The following is a 20,796-nucleotide window of genomic DNA, read 5'->3' as shown; positions in this document are numbered from 1 at the left end:
TTTTTAAAAAAATAATTTAATCAAACTTATAGTTTTGTAAAAGACATTAAAGGAAATCCACTCATAATCCCAGCACACGTTCATTTAGTTATTCATTTATTTTTTAAATGTTTTATTGTGAAATACACATTTTTTAGAATTAGTTTCAGCAGTACAACACAGTGTAGTTATTCATTTATTGAAAGATATATATCGAACCCCCAATGTGCCAGACCCTGGGCTAGGTGCTGTCTCTCCTCTCAGTGGTCAAGACGGACATCGTTCCTGCGCTCCTGGAGCTCACAGCCTAATGAGGAGGCAGATAGTAAAAATACGATCACACAACTACTTATTTAATTGCAGCTGTGTAAGCAGAGGGAAGGGAACAGAAGGTACAGGGTAACGTGAAAGTAAAAACCGGGGTAGAGGGATTAGGGAAGGCTTCTCTGAGTAACATTTAATTTAAGCTAGGCTTAAAGGAAGAATAGAGTTTGAAAGGAGAAAGAAGCTTTTCAGGCAGAAAAGCAGCATATGCGGGGACATGGGGACCAGAAACTGAAAAGTGGCAAATTGAAAGGAGCCCAGTGAACATGGAGGAAATGGTCCTATTTATGTACTTGAGTCCCTTAAAAAAAAATTTTTTTTTTTTTACTGTGGTGAAATAGAACATAAAATTTGCCATTTTAACTATTTTCAAGTGTACAATTCAGTGCCAGTAAGGCCATTTCACAATGATGTACAACCATCATCACTATCTATTTTCAAAACTTTTTCATCATCCCAAACAGAAATTCTGTACCTATTAAGCAAGCAGTAACTGCTCATTCCGCTCTCCCTCCAGCCCCTGGTAACCTCTAACCTACTTCCTTTCATGAATTTGCCTGTTCTACATATTTCACATAAGTGGAATCAGGTTTGTCCTTTTGTGTCTGGCTTAGTTTTCTTAGCATAATGTTTTTGCAATTCATCTAAGTTGTAGCAGGTACAATGTACCTGCTGAATTTCATTCATTTTTATGGCTGAATAATATTCCTCGTGTGTGTGTGTGTGTGTGTGTGTGTGTGTGTGTGTATCCATCCATCTAACACATGAATGCATAATACTTTATTCATGTGTTGATGGACACTTGGGTTGTTTCCACCTTTAGGCTACTGTGAAGAATGCTACGATGAACGTTGGCATACAAGTACCTGGTTGAGTCCCTGTTTTTGATTCTTTTGGATATGTACCCAGAAGTGGAATTGCTCGATCATACGGTGACTCTGTGTTTAGCTTTTTGAGGAACCACCAAACTGTTTTCCACAGTGGCTGCACCATTTTCCATTCCCACCAGCAGTGCAGAAGGGTTCCAGTTTTCTACATCCCTGCCAATACTTGTTATCCCCCCTACTTTTTTTTTTTTTTAATTATAGCTATACTATCAGGTGTGAAGTAGTATCTCTGTGTATCTGACCCTGACTCTGCTGTCTCCCCAGGAATCCATCTCTCCCGACTTGGAAGCTCTTTTGGGTCATTAACCTGGCATACCTTCATGTTTTACCGAAGTGTCTAATTTCCTTAACAGATGTTCAGCCACTCTGGGGTAAAGTGTAGGTGGGGGATCAATTGGGATCTCCAGTGTCTACCACCTGGCAGGTGTTGTCACTAAAACGACTGCGATAAAGGTTGCAGATCTGGTCTCTCTCACATTGTAGAAACCAATGGAAGTTTCCAACAGGCACTTAAGACATTTTTGCTTGATTCAAATGAATTAATTTTCATGAATGTTTGAGGCTACTGATTGGTTGGTTACATTCCATTCATTTAAACGGCAGGTCTGATCCCTGCCCGTCCTCTGCTTGATGCCCTCGGTTACTTTCCATGGCACTTAAGGTGAGACTCCAGATCGTTTACGAGTATATGGCCTACAGCATTCTGCAACAGCTACCTGCCTCCTTCCAGGACCACTTTTTTGCCTCTTTCTCCCTTTCTCTCTGGGCTTCTGAGCAGATACTCAAGGCTCATCCCTACTTTAGGGCCTTTGTACCTACTCGGCCCTCTTTCAGGCATTCTCCACTCCTCCAAGCAAACCGCTCTCTCACTTTTTACTTAAGTCCTAGTCATGCTTCAGGTTTCAGCTTAGATGTTATTTCTTCAGGGAAATGTCTCCTGACCCTCTCCCTAGCCCAAAACCTAACCCCTCATAGCTTCTTTTACTTTACCTGCATAGCACTTTCCAAAGTTGTAGTAAAATAATTATTTATTTAAAGCCCATCTTCCCAAGCAGTCAGAAACCTCCAGGAGAAACTCATATTTCTATTGACCAATGTTGGGCACATGGTAGGAGCTCAATGCATTTTTTTTTTTAAAGATTTTTATTGGGGAATTGGGGGATGGGAACAGCACTGGGGAATTGGGGGAAGGGGAACAGACAAGTTGCTGTCCTTTTGTTCTTCAGTCTAGTTGTGGAGGACGTTGCTTCACTGGCCCAAGTTGGTACCATCATTGCGCTCTTCCCGGGCGAGGCAGATCAGTCGCTGGCCTCTGAACGGCCGCTCACTGCGGCTGCTGGCTACACACGGTAGCCCATGGCAACCCACTGCCACAGGGGCTGCAGCCTATGCCGTGGCCGGTGACTCATGGCAACCCAGCTCCAGGTTGAGCTGTTGTTCAGCATCTTAGCTGTGGAGGGCAGTGTCACTGGCCCTCATATGTGTGATCCGAACTGGGGCCCTCTGGCATCCCAAGCCAGTTCTTAACCATTGCGCCACTTGGCCGGCCCTCAATGCATATTGTTGAAGAGATGTAGGAGCTCTGAAATCCTTCATGTATGTCCTCTCAAGTTGCACTAGATGTTTCTATTTAGACTAAATGTTTTCTGATTGTCTCCCAGCATAGTGCCTGTACTGGCACTTATCATAGGGTCACATAAATGCTGACCCTATGCTGTTAGAGAAAGAAGGAGAAAAAAGAGAAGAGACCTCTGAGATAGCTGATTGGAACTAAGACCAAACACTTCCTGGCAGAAAGATTTTTGGGCATCAGGAGGTTGTTTCTAGGCCTCAGGGTAGGGTGTTGAATAATGCTTGCATTTCTTTTTCAGAAATTTTATTGGGGAACAGTGTGTTTTTTCCAGGACCCATCAGCTCCCAGTTAAGTAGTTGGCTTCAGTCTAGTTGTGGAGGGCGCAGCTCCTTGGCCCATGTGGGAATCAAACCCGCAACCTTGGTGTTATAAGCCTGCACTCTAACCACCTGAGCTAACCTGCTGTCCCTGCTTGCATTTCTTTGAGAGCTTCTGCCAAGAAGCAGGAAACTGATGAGTGACCTGTAAATGCTGCTCATGCTCTGGGTGACTTAGAGCTTATGGTAGTCTAGCGAAAATAGTGTTGATCAGAGGGTAGGATAGCCTTGTGGGTACTTGGGCAGGAAGCTCAATGAGAGGCCATTGAAGACCACGGTGGGGTAGCCTCTCTTGCCAACACTGCCAGGCCCTTCAGGCATTGTTCAATGAGGGACCCCAAGCAAGCTGCTCACGGCCCCTCATTGCTTCCTCAGAGTCTCCAACCCTCTGTTAGAAGGTTGTTGCATAGTTGGCGTAGCTTGTTTTACTTCTGAAAGTCATGCAGCCAAACATCCTGTCCTTTTGCTTTCTTTTGCATTTTTTAAAATTAATTTTTGGTTACAAAAGCAATACATGAATGCATTTATCTTCTAAAACATTAAAGCAAAAGGTCATAGTCCCTTTGAACATTATCACCAATCTCAGTCCTTTACCCCTATCTTTAGAGATAACTTCTGAGTTTGTCATGTTGCTCTGTAATTTGTTAAAAAAATCTTTTGCAAACTGAATGTGTGAGATTGTCTTAGACCGGGCTGCCATAACAGAATAATATAGACTGGGTGGCTTATAAACAAAAGACATTTATTTCTCACAGTTCTAGAGTCTGGGAAGTCCAGGAGCAAGGCTCCAGAAGGTTTGGTGTCTGGTGAAGGCCTACCTCCTCGGTTCAGTGACTGTCCTCTGCTTGCTGTGTCCTCACAGGGTGGAAGAGGAGAGAGGGAGCTCTCTGGGGCTTTTTTTATAAGGACATTAATTCCTTTTACCAGGGCTCCGCCCTCATGACCTAATCACCTTCCAAAGGCCCCACATTCAAATATGTTGGGGATTAGGTTTCAACATATGAATGTAGAGGGAGCACAGACATTGTCTATAGCAGTGATGATAGGAAATAATGGTATTTATGTCTATGTTTTGTTGCAGCTTTTTATTTTGAAATAATTTTAGATCTACAGAATTGCAAAGATAGCACAGAATGTTTCAGTATTCCCTTCACTCAGCCTCTCATAATATTAACAGCTCACATAACCCTGGGTCAATGATTAAAACTAAGAAATTGACATTGGTACAATACTATTAACAATAGACTTTATTAGAACTTCACCAGTTTTTCCCACTAATGTCCTTTTTCTGTTCCAGGAACTCATCCAGAATCCTACTTTGCATTTAGTTGTCTTGCTTCCTTAGTCTCCTCCAATCTGTGACAGTTCTCAGTCTTTCCTTGGCTTTCCTCACCTTGACACTTCTGAAGAGTCCATGTCAGGTATTTTTTAGAATACCCCTCCATTTGGGTTTCTGATGAATTTTCATGATTACACTGAAGTTATACATTTTGAGGAAGAATTTTTAAAACTATCAATTATATATAAAATGTATGTGTGTGTGTGCACACACACACATGTATATATATATATATATATATATATAGAGAGAGAGAGAGAGAGAGAGAGAGAGAGAGAGAGCTAGCTTATGCTGCAACTTGCTGTTTTCATTCAATAATATGATTGTGATGTGTCTATATTAACATATAGATTAAGATCTCCTTTTTAAAATTCTCTACACAATTCCATTATATGAATATTCTACATTTTGTTTAACTATTCCCCTATTGGTGGGCATTTAGGTTGATTCCAAATTTTATTAGCAATATTGTAGTAATTATCCTTGTACATACCTCCATATGCACATAGAGTTAATAGTAGATACCTAGAAGTGAAATTGCTGAGACATGAATTTATTAGATGTCCAGTTGCCCTCTAAAATGCCTGTACCAATTTACATTCTTTTGATATTATGAAGCTTGAAACTTGCCAATCTCAGTTTTAATTTCCAAATCCCTGGTTACTGCTGATGTTGGACATCTTTTTGTGTGTTTATTTAGCAATTTGTATCTCCTTTTCTCTGAACTGCCTATTTATATTCTTTGCACATTTTTCCAGTGGATTTTTTTCCTCATTGATTTGTTGAAAGTCCTTTATATGTTCCAGATACAAATCCTTTGTTTTATATATTACAAATGTTTTCTCCTAGTCTGTTATCTCTTAACTTTGTTCCCCATTTTTTTGAGCTACTCATTTTTCTGATATTTTAAATTATTTTTTGATTGGTTTGAAACAAAGTTCTTGATTATTAAAGTAATATAAACACCAGAGAAAATCTGGGAAATTATGGAAGAGTATAAATAGAAAAGAAACCACCCCAAGTCTTGTCACTAAGAGAAAACCACTGTTAATATATTCAGTTTCTAGTCTTTTGTGTGTGTGTACATTTTTGCTCAGTTAACCCTGGCTTTTTTTCCAAATGCACTTCAGTGGTTGTAGTTTTAGACTAACTTCCAAATCCTATTCCTTTTTTCCACATACCCCGAAAAATCTAGTGAGTGAGAGGCTGAAGGCCTGTCCTCAGCTGGCCTGAAATGAAGTTGGTTCAAAAACAAGAGAAATGCTCCAGCAGAACACATAAGAAAAAATCTTGGAGGTTTTAGTTAACTGCGAGCTCAGTGAGTCAATAGTGTAGGTGCCAAGAATTTAATTGTGTGAATGCAAGGCAATAAGTCCTACAAAGAGGAAGCTCCAGTGCTGCTTTGTTGTGATGGTACCACAGACATTTAGTTCAGTCTTGGGTGACATACTCTAAAAGAGCCACAATCAGATGGACTAGGTGCACGAGGAGTATGAGGACAAAGACCTTTAAAACCAGGTCGAAGGAGGAACAATGGAAGGAATGGGAGATACTGGACTGGAATAATACCTTGGGAAGGAGTCTTCATGTATCTGAAAAGTAGAAGGCCAAGAGAGATTAGATCTGTTTGTTCTCTGAGGCTCCAAGGGATAGGACTTGGGCCAGAGGGTGGAGGTTTCAAAAACACTTTAGAACTGGTCAGAACTGCCGAGACCTGATCAGAATTGCTGAGACCAAGGAATGTATTGTTCTGGAAATAGTGGGCTTTCTGTCTTCTTGCAGATACAAGTTGGTGGTAGGTGAGTGGGTGGGGCAGTCGATATAATAACTAACATTTATCGAATGCTGTGTGCCAGGACTATGCTGAGGACCTTTCCTCTTTTTTGAAATAAGTTTTTTATTTTTCAATTACAGTTGACATACATTATTATATTAGTTTCAGGTGTACAACATAGTGATTAGACATTTATATAATTTATGATCACCCCACTAAGTCTAGTACCCATCTGACACCATATATAGTTATTACAATATTATTGACTGTATTCCCTATGCTGTACTTTATATTCCTGTGACTGTTTTTATAATTGGAAATTTGTACTTCTGAAACCCTTCCCGTTTTTCACCCATGCCTCAACCCTCCTTCCATCTGGCAATTGTGTTCTCTGTATGAATTGGGTTCTCTGTATGTATGAGTTTGTTTATTCATTATTTTGTTTTTTGGATTCCATATATAAGTGAAATCATATGATATTTGTCTTTCTCTGACTTATTTCATTTAGCAAAATACTCTCTAGGTCCATCCATGTCATCACAAATGGTAAGATTTCATTCTTTTTAGTGGCAGAGTAATATTCCATTATATATATGTACCATATCTTCCTTATCCATTTGTGTATCAGTGGATATCTAGGTTGTTTCTATATTCTGGCTATTGCAAATAATACTACAATGAACATAGGGTGCATATGTCTTTTCGAGTTAGTGTTTTGGGTTTCTTTGGATAAATACTCAGAAGTGGAATTGCTGGGTTATATGGTAGTACTATTTTTAATTTTTTGAGGAACCTCCATACTGTTTTCCGTAGTGACTGCACCACACCAATTTACAGTCCCATCAACAGTGCATGAGGGTTCCTTTTCCACATCCTTGACAATACTTGTTGTTTGTTGATGTATTGATGATAGCCATCTTAACAGGTGTGAGGTGATATCTCATTGTGGTTTTTATTTGCATTTCCCTGATGATTAGTGATATTGCACCTATATGGTCAATTAATCTATGACAAAGGAGGCAAGAATATACAGTGGGGTAAAGACAGCTTCTTCAATAAATGTTGGGAAAACTGTACAGACACATGCAAAAGAATGAAACTGAGCCACTTTCTTACAATGTATACAAGAATAAACTCAGAATGGATCAAGGACTTAAATGTCAGACCTGAAATCATAAAGAAACCTAAAAGAAAACTTAGGCAGTAAACTCTTTGACATTGCTCTTAGTAATAGTTTTTGGGATATGTCTCCTCGGGCAAGGGAAACAAAAGAAAAACTAAACAAATGGGACTACCTCAAACTAAAAAGTTTTTGCACAGCAAAGGAAACCATCAACAAAACGAAGACAACCTACTGAATGGGAGAAGATATTTGCCAATGGCATATCTGATATGGAGTTAATATTCAAAATATATAAGGAACTCATACAACTTATCACCAAAGAGCCAAGCAATCCTGTTAATAAACGAGCAGAGGACTTGAACAGACACTTCTCCATAGAGGCCATACAGATGGCCAATAGACAAATGAAAATATGCTCAACTTCCCTCTATTATCTTATTTGATCCTGTCAACACCCTATGATGTAGGTACTTATTGTTATCTACCCCTGTATTACAGATGAGGGAAGTGGGTATAGGGAGGTCAGATAATCCGCCCAATGTCAAACAATTTGTAAATGGTGGAACTGGGATCCCCACCTCTTCTGATACACTCCAAAGCTGGTACTTTTGGTCATCAATGCGATTCAAACGTGATAGGGGGTCTGAACCCGAGAGGCCTTGAGATTCGTTAGACTAGAAGATTCTGTGACTGGGAAAAAGGAAGCTCCCCTCCCCACTAAGGGAAAGCCTCGGAGTGCAGGCGGAGTAGCGGGACGAGGTAGTCGCCCTGCTGAAGGGCCAGGGCAGAAGGCCAAGGGACACAGACCTAAAGGACATGGAAGGGTTGTCAATGTGTGTCATCCTGTAGCTCGCCAACAACCGACGTGCTGTTGTTTGAAGATCCCCCTGACCCTAGCGAGGAAGCGAGGCGCAGGGCGCATCCGTGCTTCCCTCGGGCAGCCAGGGAGCGTCGCGGCGGCCGTGTTCTGCGGCGAAGCCGGGGAACCGAACAGCGCGCCGGTCCCTGGCCAGGCGAGAACTGGGGGCGGTGCCAGGCGAGAACTGGGGGCGGTGCCGGGCGGGGAGGGCGCGCGTTGAGGCGGCTGCGGCAGTTGCGCGCTGGTGTTGCTGCCGTGCGGCGGGGCTGGTGAGTGCGGCTTACCCGGGGGCCGGAGGAGAAGGAGCGGGTGAGCGAGCGAGCGAGCAAGGGAGGGAGAAGGGTGCGCAGCCGAGCGCGCGACCTGGGGCAGGGGCCACCGCCTGAGCCCCGCCCCAGCCCCTTCCAGGCCCCTGCGCCTTCAGGGCCCTCTCCGGCGGAGCGCCCGCCAGCGCGCCGGGGGATTAAGCACCCCAGCCCCAGGTCGCCCCTGCCTCAGCGCATCCCCTTCCTCTGCGCCGCGGCGACGCTCCAGGCACCACGTCACGCTCGCGCCATTGTTTCCCCGCCGTCGGCTCGCTGGGACTCGCCTTAGCCTCGGAGCGCGGCCCTTCGCCTCCTCAAAGCCAGCCTCGCCGCGTTCAGTCCCATCCCCCCGCTTTTCTCTCTCGCTGGTGGCAGCCCCCATCCCGTCTCAGGGAGACACCCATTTACTCAGTTCTGCCTCTTTTCCGACCGACGCCTGGGGTTCTCCTGTCCGCGCCCGAGGCCAGCCTTTCCGCCCCTCTTAATGGAGCTTCCCACCCCCTGCGCGTTCCTGGTCGACTCCGAGGAGCTAGCGGCGGTTGTGGTAGGATGCAAGGTTGACGGCGTTTTAGCAAGAACCGCAAGAAGTTGCCAAATTGGTAGCTCAGGCCCGTTTTGTCGTTTTGCATGACTTCCTGGAAAACTCACATCGAATTGCAAGCCGCTATAAAAACATAACTTGTTATTTCTAAATAGCTCCCAAGTCAGGGGACAGCTGTTCAGAGACGGTCTCTCCCTTTCCTTTTCCTGAAGACCCGAGAAGCTGGAGAGAACCGAGAATGAGATGCAGATCTGAGGCCTGAACCATTAGTTGTAAGCACGATTTGGGGGTTTGACTACAGTAGATTTCAAGCTTTTAAAAGCAAAGAGTAGAGCTGGTGTCAAATTTATTGTTTTCCCATGCTTTCGGCTTTAGGGCCGTTATGTTTGAGGGCTATACTGTAAAGCACAGTGCTCTGCAATGACGAGTCACCATTTTAGGGTTTTGTGTGTGTGTTTTCGCGCGCGAGCCTGTCCTGGTGCGGACAGGTTCTTCATGAGATATATACACTATTCATTGTATCTTTTAAGGCCTCCTATCCAAATTCTGCTAACTCTAATGCGAAAGAGAGAATATTGAAAATGCCATTTACCGTGACAACTTAATATTGTTGAGGTCTTTTACATATTTACTATGACACTTCAACAATGGTTAGAATTTATCCTGATAGAGAAATCCAGGCCTAAAGAGGTTAAGTTCAGGAAGACACAGCTAGTTAGTAATTAAAATCAGAACTCCACATATTGGGCTGATGGTAGCACATGCAGACTTTATTTCTGAAATGCATTTCTAGTGCAGTATATGTAAGCCACTACATTTCTGCAGTTCAGGTTGCTGTATTACTCTCATTAAGCCAGATTTTAGAATTTAATCAACTAATCTGTAAAGTGAGAGGGCTGAAGGAGATGTTCTGCAAAGTTTCATTCTGTTCTAAGATTTGATTTCATTGTATGAAAATATACAATCAGCCACAAGTTCCCCGAAGTTTATAGTTGTAGGAAGATTTGCCTAGATACTATTTTCTTACTGCATCTGCAAGCCTTTCTGTAGTAACATCAGGTGTATATGCCTAAAGAAAGCCAAGTTTATCCATTTGTTTCTAGGCTCTTTCTGCTGTTTTATAGGAAAAGAAAAGAACACACAAAACATTTTGTTTTTCTGAATGTCTTTTTGTTGCTTAACTCTCTTAGCAAAACCTTAATTAGATTAAATAGTAGTTTAAAAAGAACCCCAACTTTATCATATTATTTATGATTATGCTCTTTCTAGTTTTTTTTTTTAAAGATTTTATTGGGGAATCGGGGAAGAGGAACAGACAAGTTGCTGTCCTTTTGTTCTTCAGTCTAGTTGTGGAGGACGTCACTTCACTGGCCCATGTTGGTATTATCATTGCGCTCTTCCTGCGTGAGGCAGATGGGTTGCCGGCCACTGGATGGCTGCTCACAGTGGCCCTTGGCAGCTCACACTGGCTGCCAGCTGCTCACGGTAGCTTACGGGAGCCCACTGCAGCTCCACTGCAGCCTACGCCGTCTCCAGGCGACTGATGGCAGCCCAGCTCCAGGTGGAGCTGTTGTTCACCATCTTAGCTGTAGAGGGCGCAGCGTCACTGGCCCATGTGGGATCCGAACCCGCGCCCTGGGGCTCAGAGCTCGTGCTCCCAAGCCAACTCTTAACCAATGAGCTACTTGGCCAGCCCCAGAAGTTTTACATTTTTATTTCAACTTTTTATTTTAAAAATTTTAATCCTACAGAAAACTGCAATAATATTTAAAATATATTTACACCTTTCACCTGAATTCACCAGTTGTTAATAATAATTCACCACATTTACTTTATCTTTCATATATACATTTTTTCCTGAACCATTTTAAGTTGCAGGCATCATGACACTTCACTCCTCATTATCTACTTGAATACCCTTAGAACAAGGATGTCCTTCAAAATTACAATACAGGGCCGGCCGAGTGGCTTAGTTGGTTAAGAGTTGACTTAAGAGCGTGAGCTCTGAGCAACAGGGCCGCCGGTTCGATTCCCACATGGGCCAGTGACACTGCGCCCGAGCTGAGCTGTTGCTGAGCTGCCAACAGGTGGCAGGATGGCTCAGCTGGTGTAACAAGATTGCCTGTTTGATGGTGGGCTATGCCCACCTGCAACTAAGACTGAACTCGGCACCTTGAGTTGAGCAGCCGCCCAGATGGCTTAATGGGTATGGGCGTGCGCTCTTAACAACAAGGCTGCCGGGCTCGACTCCTGCATGGGATGGTGGCTATGCCCACCCGCAACTAAGACTGAATTTGGCACCTTGAGCTGAGCTACCGCCCGGATGGCTCAGTGGATAGAGCATGCGCTCTTAACAAGGCTGCTGGTTCAACTCTTGCATGGGATGGTGGCTACGCCCACCCACAACTAAGATTGAACACAGCACCTTGAGCTTAGAGGCCATGAGCTGCCGACGGGAAGCCAGATGGCGACTGGCGCCCTCCACAACGAAGATTGAAGAACAACTTGGCTGGTCCCCTTCCCCAATTCCCCAACACTGTTCCCCTCCACTAATTCTCCAATAAAATCTTAAAAAAAAAAAAGTTACAATACAATGATCACATTTAACATGGATGTAGCATTATTATCTCATATCCAGTACATGTTAATATTTTGACCAATAATGACCTTTATAGCTATTCTCCAACCCCACCCCTGGTCCAATGTCTACTCAATGATCATAAATTGCATTTAGTTGCCCTTTAGTTACTTTCAATACACAACAGGTCCCCAGCTTTTTGTTAGTTTGCATAAAATTGATGTATTTGAAGAGTTTAGTCCAGTTTTGTAGCGTGCTTCTCAATTTGGATTTGTCTAGTCATTTCCTTGAGTTTAGATTCAGATTAAATGTCTCAGCAGGAATAAGCTTTAGCTTTTAATACAGTCAGATTTATCCATTTTTTCCTTTATGGTTTGTGTTGTCTTTTATCCAAGAAAGCCTTCCCTACCTTGATATCATAAGGCGATTCATCTGTATTTTCTTCTAAAAGTTATATGACTGCTTTTCATATTTAGGTTTATAAATGGTATTGTTTCTGCTTAGCCTACCTTTAATATGATGTTCAGTTAGCATTTGTGTTACCCATTTTTTTTTTTTCCTATCGTGTTTGTCAGAAAGTTACTCTCTATAAATTCTAAAGGGCAGGACAGCTCATCTTTTTGTTATGCTCTAAATTTGGACCGGAACATTATAGAAAGTGAAAACTTAAAATTACCTATTATAGTCTAAATGTTTTATACTACAGATTTCCATTCTACAATATTTTGGCTAAAGTAATTTGCCTATAAAGTTGAGTACTACACGTATTTTACTAGTTAATCCTTGAAAAATATTTGGCAAACTTTTTTTTTAACTAGTCATGTTGAAATCTAATTAGGCATTTGTATATCTCTAGTTTATGTTTTAAAGCTGCTAAGTAAACCAGCTAAAGAAGTGATAGGTTGAAACAGCTCAAACATTTTCTATCAAAGTGGTAAGAATTTTAAGACATATCTGTAAGAATTTAATTGGTATCATGCTGCAAATAAATAAATAAAGACCAAGATGTAACTTGGAGAGTAAACATTAAAACCTTTAACAAATCTGAAATCAGTAAATGCCATATTTTTAGCCTTGAATTATTTACTTTCGTAGTAGGTTTGATAAGATAATTTTATGTGGAACTAAGTACTTTTGGGAAAAAAGAAACCTACAGATGGTAGATTAAATTTATGATACTTAGATTGACATGAAAAAATGTGTCAAGTTGTATAGCCCTTGGCACTAATGGGTTCTCTGGAGTTTTGACTCTGAAAGTTGAAAGGTAGAATGTTCCTCCAAACATAAAGTACTACATTGTGCAGAGGCCACAGGTATCAAACACCATGGGCTCTAGCATTATAAATAATAATTTATTGAGTATGTGTCAGCCACTATTATTAGCATCTCATACATGTTAATGCACTGAATCTGACCATTTTGGAATGGAAGAAACCGAAGTGATTGTATAATTAGTTCAGTCATAGAACTCATGAGTGCTGGAGCTAAGTTGTGAACCCACATAGTGTGGCTCCAGAATCTGCACACTTCACTATTAAGTATAATTCTATGACCTTGGTCAAACTATTTAACTTCCCTGTGCTGTTTTCTTCTTTGTATAATGAATATAATGGTACCTAATTCATGCTGCTGTTGTGAGAAGTCAATTGAATAGAATATGTATAGTGCTTAGAATAACACATGAAAAAAAAAAGTTAACGACTCAATAAATGTTAGCTATTATGTTAGCCCTATTAAGGCACTGAACTCGTGCATATCTCTGAATTTTTACCAAAATAATGGACTAAGCTGTAAATGTGAGTTTATATACCAAAAGGCAGAACTATTGTGGTGATATGTCTACTTTTCTGATTTTTTTTCTCTTTTTATTTTGTAAGAGGAAAGATAACAGCTGAAACAAAGTTGAATGGTAAGCAGGAGCTCACTGGTAAGAGAATGAGTTCTTTCTGAAAGCAGAGTTTTTTTACCTGCTTTTAAAAAGGATATTCAAGAATCATTACTAAAGGCTCCAAGCATGTGTATATATTGGTTGAACGTAAAAACTGTTTGGCTGTTACCTTTATGCTTTTGAAAGGCCTTAATTATAGCAATATTTTGAAGAAATAGATGGCGTACTACATATCCTCCAGCCCAATCTTTTAAAATGTTTTTTTTTTTATATAATCTCTTATTCCTTTGTGTCAGTAACCATGTTACTGAAGGTCTGGTATTACTCAAAACATTTAGTTAGAAGCAACCTTAATATGCTGATGTAGAACAAATACCCGTATTTCCCCATATATAAGACGCACCCATTTTTGAAAAATTTGGGGTCTAAAAACTGGGTGCGTCTTATACAGTGGTTGTATGAGTACAAAAGCAAGGGTGAAAAAAGCGGGTAATGCAAGTAAAAAAAATCTACAACCTCTGTATAAGACAAACCCAGTTTTTAGACCCCAAATTTTTCTAAAATGGGTGCGTCTTATACATGGGGAAATACAGTATATAGCGTTCTGTGTGGTATGGCAGAGGTAATGGAATTCTAGGAGTAGCAGCATTCAGAAGAACACAAAGTTCAGGTCTTTTTTATATATTTTTGAAACATTAGGCATGCAGAAATAAATTTATATTTTCCAGTTATAGTTTCAGGCTAGAGAGCGGAGCATGCTGTTGCTTGAAGATGAAAAATTGTCAAGGCAACAGGTACTGCATTTCGCACTTGATAAGATCTCTTCTCAGTTTTGTTATTTTCCATCAGTGAACAAGGAACCTTTTGTTCTAAGGCCTGATGTTGAAAGTTAACAAAATATTACATTAATCAAGCCAAGAATCTTATGCATTTCTTAACCAAGAGTAAGATTTCACAAAGTTTCATTTAGAGCATTGAAAAGAACTTGTGCAATATTGTTGCATTTTTGGGAGTACACAGAATTAGCTTCTGAAAGGCAAAGAGCTCAAGTGTAGAGGTTTAGGAGTTCATTTATTTCTTGCCTGTATGTATCAACATTATTATTGTTCAAGGAGTTGGGGATATAGCAGCAAACAAAATAAGTCTCACTCTCATGGAGCTTACATTTTTAAAATTTTTATTTTAGCTGAGCCATCCTGCTACCTATTGGCAGCTTAGCTGCAGCTCAGCTCGGGCATCGAACCGCTGTTGCTCAGAGCTCAAACTCTTGAGTGAGATCTTAACCAACTGAGCCACTCGGCCGGCCCTGGAGCTTACATTTTAAAGAAAGGGACTGACTAAGCAAAACTGGCAGATATATCTGGAAGTGTTAATGTGTAAAAAAGGAAAAATATAGCAGGGGAAGAGGACAGCAGATGATATGTGTGGATAGGTGAGTGCGATTTTATTAGCTGGAATTTGTTAGGAATGTATGGTTCTACTTGGGGCAAATGATATGAAGAACTCTGAATAAGAATAGTGAAGTGAAAAATGTACAAAAACTTCATCATTAACTATTTAAAAGTATTTAAAACTACGTACTTGCTCATGTGTTAAGGGTTAGGGTTATTAACGCCTATGTATAAAATGTGCCTACTAAGTATGATACCAGGCATACAGATGGAGGATATAGCCTTAACTTTCCTTTATCCATAAAGTACACTAGTTTAATATGTGTAATGTGCAATTAAAGTTGCATTTATTAAGGCCACAGTAAATTTCACGTTGGTGAAAGCATTTGAAGAAACCATTCAAAATTACCCTTTCCATTTAAGTTGCAGAGCAGTGTTCAGTGTTCTTAGAATTCCTGAGAATGGTTAATTATAAAACTTATAAATTCCTTTGAGCCGCCCAAGTGGTGCGTTGGTTTCAAGAGTTGGCTTGGGACGCCAGCTCTGAGCAGCAGAACCCAGGTTCGGATCCCACATGAGGGCCAGTGATGCTGCGCCCTCTACAGCTAAGATGGTGAACAACAGATCAACCCGGAGCTGGGCTGCTGTGAGTCACTGGTGATGGTGGAGGCTGCAGTGGGGCTGGCCGGCAGCTGGTGTGAGCTGCTGAGAGTGGCCATCCAGTGGCTGGCGACCAATCTGCCTCACCCAGGAAGAGCGCAATGATAATACCAACATGGGCCAGTGAAGTGACGTCCTCCACAACTAAACTGTAGAACAAAAGGACAGCAACTTGTCTGTTCCCCTTCCCTGATTCCCCAGTAAAATCTTTAAAAAAATAACAAAAACATAAATTCCAAGCTTTCTATTTCAAACACAAAATACATTCCTATGAAATGTACTAACACACTGAGTGTTCGTATTTACTTAATGTTACCATTACATTATTATCTATATTGACACACTTATTCCATTGGAAAATGAATATTTGATTTAAACTTTGCCTGATAGACCTGTGCTACATATTGTGTTTCAGTGCTGCTCACTTCTTTCCAAGTGAATTACTGACATGACCTGAAACATATTTAAAATGGCTTTGCTAACCAGGCTGCAGATTGCTAACCAGGCTTACTCTACAGTTTGAGTTATTCTGTCCTGTTTTCGGCAGTTGCCTGGAGCTGTTGGGACAGCTGGTTTCCCTTTCTTTGGGGGAGGGTGATGTTAGTGGTGAAAGGAACTGTATGTTTTGCCTATGAAGTATTTTTAAAGTGGGAGACTACAATATCGTAAATGCTTTAGAGTTCATTTCAGTTGTTACTCTTCAGGTACAACTACTTTTCAGGCTGGGTATTTTATACTGAAACAAAGAATTATCCAGCTGTACCACTGTTGTTGGAGAGGAATTAAATTTGAGCTTTTTCTTCAGTATTAGTTGCTGCTATATCTACTGAAAAAATTACTCTTCAGCCTGTCACTGTAAACAGGTGACAAATGACATATTTACCTACTTATTGGAACCCTTTTCTTTTTGCCAGATGATAACCATGTTTAATTTTATTGTCACTATGAAATACAGTTAAGCATTAGATAGACTGATTCTGGATAGAGTTCAGGAGTCTGTCATAGTAACACTAAAATGTGTTCAGTAAGCTCATAGGAAAGCTGTCACACAGCATTGTTTGAAGATGCTGATTTAAGAAAATCTCACTCTTTTACTTTCACATAACTGTATAGACTTCATGGCAGATTTTATCCCATATTAGTGATAATATGATTAATTATGTTTACAATTTTAGAATAAAGTTTTGTGTGACCTTTGATGAGACTCTAAGTGGAATTTTTAAAATAAAATGAATTTTGTTTAGTCCATGAGTGATCCAAGAAAGTGCTTTGAATTTTCGCTGTAAATAATTTGAAGAAAGTAATAAAAATATATGGGATAAATCTTTTCTTAGAGTAATTACTACATCTAATTTGTTAGAAAAAAAAAACCCTGACTTTTTAAAAGCAGTTTTATTGAGGTATAAATACATGCAACAATCTGCACATATCTATAGAGTATACAATAAATTTTGATGTAGACATATACCGTAATTGAGAATGAATACTTCATTCCCAAAAGTTTCCTTGGGCCCCTTCCCTGCCTTACTTTTCTACCCCAGACAACCACTGATCTGCTTTCTGTCACTATAGATTAGTTTGCATTTTCTAGAATTTTATGTAAATGGAATTATATAATATGCATTCTTTTTTTGTCTGCTTTAAATCAACATTATTTTGAGATTTATTTATGTTGTATACCAGTATTTCATTTCTTTTTATTGCACATTAGTATTCCATTGTATGGATGTATCACAATTTATTAGTCTGTTCATAGACATTTGGGTTGTTTTCAGTTTCTGGCTATTACAAACAAAGCTGCTATGAATATTTGAGTATAAATTGATATGTAAATATATGTGCTCATTTTTCTTGGATAATTATTTAGGGGTAGAAAGGTTGGGACATACGTTAGATAGATAATAAGTTTAACTTCTGAAGAAATGGCAAACTGTTTTCCAAAGTGCTGTACCATTTTTATATACTCACCAGCAGTGTATTAAATAGAGTTCTAGTTGCCCTATATCATCATCAAATTTGACATGGTGAGTCTTTTTAATTTTAAACATTCTAATGGGGATGTAGTGGAATCTCGTTGTGGTTTTAATTTTCATTTCCCTAATGAGAAATGTTGAACATCATTCTATGTGCTTAATTGCCATATATATGTGATTTGCTGTCTTTTGATTTTTGGATGAATCATCTGTTGAAATCTTTTGCCTATGTTTTGTTTATCTTAGTGCATTTTGAGAGCTCTTTATATATTCTGGATACAAGTCCTTTTATCAGATGTGTGATTTGTAAATATTTTTCTTCAGCTTATCTTCTCTACCACTGGAGAGCGAGAAAACATTTTAATGGAAACACAATTTGAAAATACAAGTTTGTTTTAAGTCCTCTTGTTAGCCATGAAAAGGCACCTATAACAAGTTGAGTATACAAACAAGGCTGGCGAGAATATTTAAACTTCCAGAGGGAATAAAATATTTTAAATATTTTGCATCACCCATTCATATAAACCGTAATATACAAAACAGATTAACACGACTCGTAATGCCAACCTTATGGTAAGTTCATTTATTGTTTATTTTATATATTACTCCCTCACTTTTACTCAGGCCTCTGAACAAATATTACTTACTCAGAGAGGACTTCCAAGGTTTTCCTATTTACAATATGACCATTGTCATTTCTTTATTTTCTCACCTTATTTATTTGATTTACACCATATACCACTTATCACATCTTGACACAGTATTCAATATTTGGTTACTCTCTGACTCCTCCACTAAAATGTAAGTTCCATGAGGCTGAGAATTTGTTTCTTTTGTTGTATTTTGTGTTTTCCTTCTCTTGATCGTGTCTTTTGAAGAACAGAAGTTTTCAATTTTGATGGAATCTAATTTATCAACTTTTAAAATTGATTGTGCTTTTGGTGTTGGCACTAGGAAGTTTTGACTAACTTAAAATAAACTCACAAAGTTTTTCTACTGTTTTTTTTTTCCTAGAAATTTTATAGTTTTAGATTTTACATTTAGGTCTGTGATCCATTTTGAATTAATTTTGTGTATGCTGAGATGTGCCTGATAGTACTGGCTAGAATAGACCCTCCAGTACAATGTTGAATAGAAGTGAGAGCATACCTCTCTTCTGATCTTAGGGGAAAACATTCAGTCTTTCACTGTTAGTATGATGTTAGCTGTAGGTATGTGGTAGATGTGTTTTATCATGTTAAGGAAGTTCCCTTTTTCCAAGTTTGCTGAGAGTTCTTATCAGGAAAGCATGTTGTATTTTGTCTCATAAGTTTTCTGTATCTATTGAGATGACCATATAGCTTTTCTCTTTTAGTCTGCTACCGTGGTATATTTATTACACTGACTGATTTTAGAATGTTAAACCTCCCTGCATTCCTGGGATTGACTCCACTTGATATGATGTATTATTCTTTTACTATATTACTGGATTTGATTTTTATTTCTGTGTGGTCAGTAATGATGTCCCCAGTTTCACCTGAGTCTAGTTATTTGCACATTACCTCTTTATTTCCTAGTCATTCTAGCTAAAGATTTGTCAGTCATTTCAAAGAACAAACTTTTGGTTTTGTTGATTCTACTTTTCTCTATTTTTACTCCAATCTTTGTTACCTTCCTTCTACTGCGTTTGGGTTTAGTTTGCTCTTTTTTTTTTTTTTTAAGATTTTATTGAGGAATTGGGGAAGGGGAACAGTGTTGGGGAATCAGGGAAGGGGAATAGACAAATTGCTGTTCTTTTGTTCTTCTGTCTAGTTGTGGAGGACGTCGCTTCCCTGGCCCTTGTTGGTATTATCATTGCGCTCTTTCCGGGTGAGGCAGCCGTTCGCTGGCCATTGGACGGCCGCTCATGGTGACTCACTGCAGCTCACGAAAGCTCACTCCTGCTGCTGGCCAGCCCCACTGCAGCCCAGCTCTAGGTCGAGCTGCTGTTCACCATCTTAGCGGTAGAGGGCACAGCGTCACTGGCTCTCATGTGGGATCCAAACCAGGGCCCTGTGCTCAGAGCTGGCATCCCAAGCCAACTCCTAACCAACGTGCCCCTCGGTCAGCCCTGCTCATATTTTTCTTTTTGCTGTTCTTGTTTCTCAAAGTGTAAAGTTAGGTTATTGATTTGAGGTGTTTCTTCTTTTTCAGCGAAGGCATTTACAGCTATAAATTTTCCTGTGAGCACTGCCTTCACTTCATCCCATAAGTTTTGGTATGTTGTGTTTGTTTTCATTTGTTTCTATTTTTTAGTTTTCTTTGTGGTTTCTTTTTTGACCCAGTGGTGGTTTAAGTGTGTGTTGTTTAATATTCACATATTTGTGAATTATATAGCTTTCCTCATGTTACTGATTTCTAGCTTTATTCCATTGTGGTAGGAGAAGGTACTTAGTATTATTTCAATTTTTTAAACATTTATTGAGACTTGTTTTGTGGTTGAACATACTTTCTATCCTGGATAATGTTTTTTGTTGTTGTTGTTGGTTTTTTTTTAGCTGAGCCATTCTGCCATCTGTTGGCAGCTCAGCTGGGACCGGGACTCGAACCGCTATTGCTCAGAGCTTGCACGCTTGAGCGAGCTCTTAACCAACTGAGCCACTTGGCCAGCCCCAATCCTGGATAATGTTTTATGTCCACTTGTGAAGATTGTGTACTCTGTTATTGAGGGGAGTAGTCTACATATATGTCTGTTAGGTCTGGTTAGTTTATAGTGTTGTTCGAGCCCTCTATACCTTTATCAATATCCAGTCTTCAATGTTTTATCCATTATTGGAAGTGAGGTATTGAAATCTCCAACTATTATTATAGAACTGTGCCAATGTTTGCTTCATATATTGGGGGTGCCAAAAAAATCTATACACATGACTTGTATTCATCTTTTGTTATTAGTATATGAGTATATTAGTATATTGAGTATTACAATTTTAATACAGTTTTTTTCCTTTCTTAAAATGTGTATACATTTTTTTGTACCCCTTGTATTTTGGGGCTCTGTTGTTGGGTGCATATATGTTTATAATTGCTATGTCTTGTTGGCAAATTGACCATTTTGTCAATATATAATTCATTCCTTTTTTTTTTTTTAAAGATTTTATTGGGGAATTGGGGGAGGGGAACAGCGCTGGGGAATCAGGAAAGGGGAACAGACAAATTGCTGTTGTTTTGTTCTTCAGTCTAGTTGTGGAGGATGTTGCTTCACTGGCC

The 20,796-nt window shown here is 39.8% G+C and overlaps 1 protein-coding gene across 8 annotated transcripts in view; it reads left to right on the top strand.

The window, feature by feature from the left end:
* NT5C2 (5'-nucleotidase, cytosolic II) overlaps nucleotides 1–20,796 on the top strand; it is a 121,330-nt gene that overhangs the window by 33,419 nt on the left and 67,115 nt on the right. For 2 of the 8 annotated variants that reach the window (XM_019636392.1, XM_019636388.1), the window contains exon 1: nucleotides 8,476–8,544. The exons of 2 other annotated variants lie outside the window; for them this stretch is intronic. The gene's annotated coding sequence lies outside the window, so the exon portion shown is untranslated. Of the gene's footprint in view, nucleotides 1–8,432; nucleotides 8,545–9,121; nucleotides 9,354–19,746; nucleotides 19,808–20,796 lie in introns of those variants that run through there. 4 more of the 8 variants (XM_019636389.1, XM_019636393.1, XM_019636391.1 and 1 more) reach the window with 4 other exon arrangements.

The sequence above is a fragment of the Hipposideros armiger genome, unplaced genomic scaffold, assembly GCF_001890085.2.
Source record: "Hipposideros armiger isolate ML-2016 unplaced genomic scaffold, ASM189008v1 scaffold_28, whole genome shotgun sequence".
Taxonomy (NCBI): Eukaryota; Metazoa; Chordata; class Mammalia; order Chiroptera; family Hipposideridae; genus Hipposideros; species Hipposideros armiger.
The sequence above is the reverse complement of the archived record's forward strand: the minus strand, read 5'-3'. Positions and strand labels throughout refer to the sequence as shown.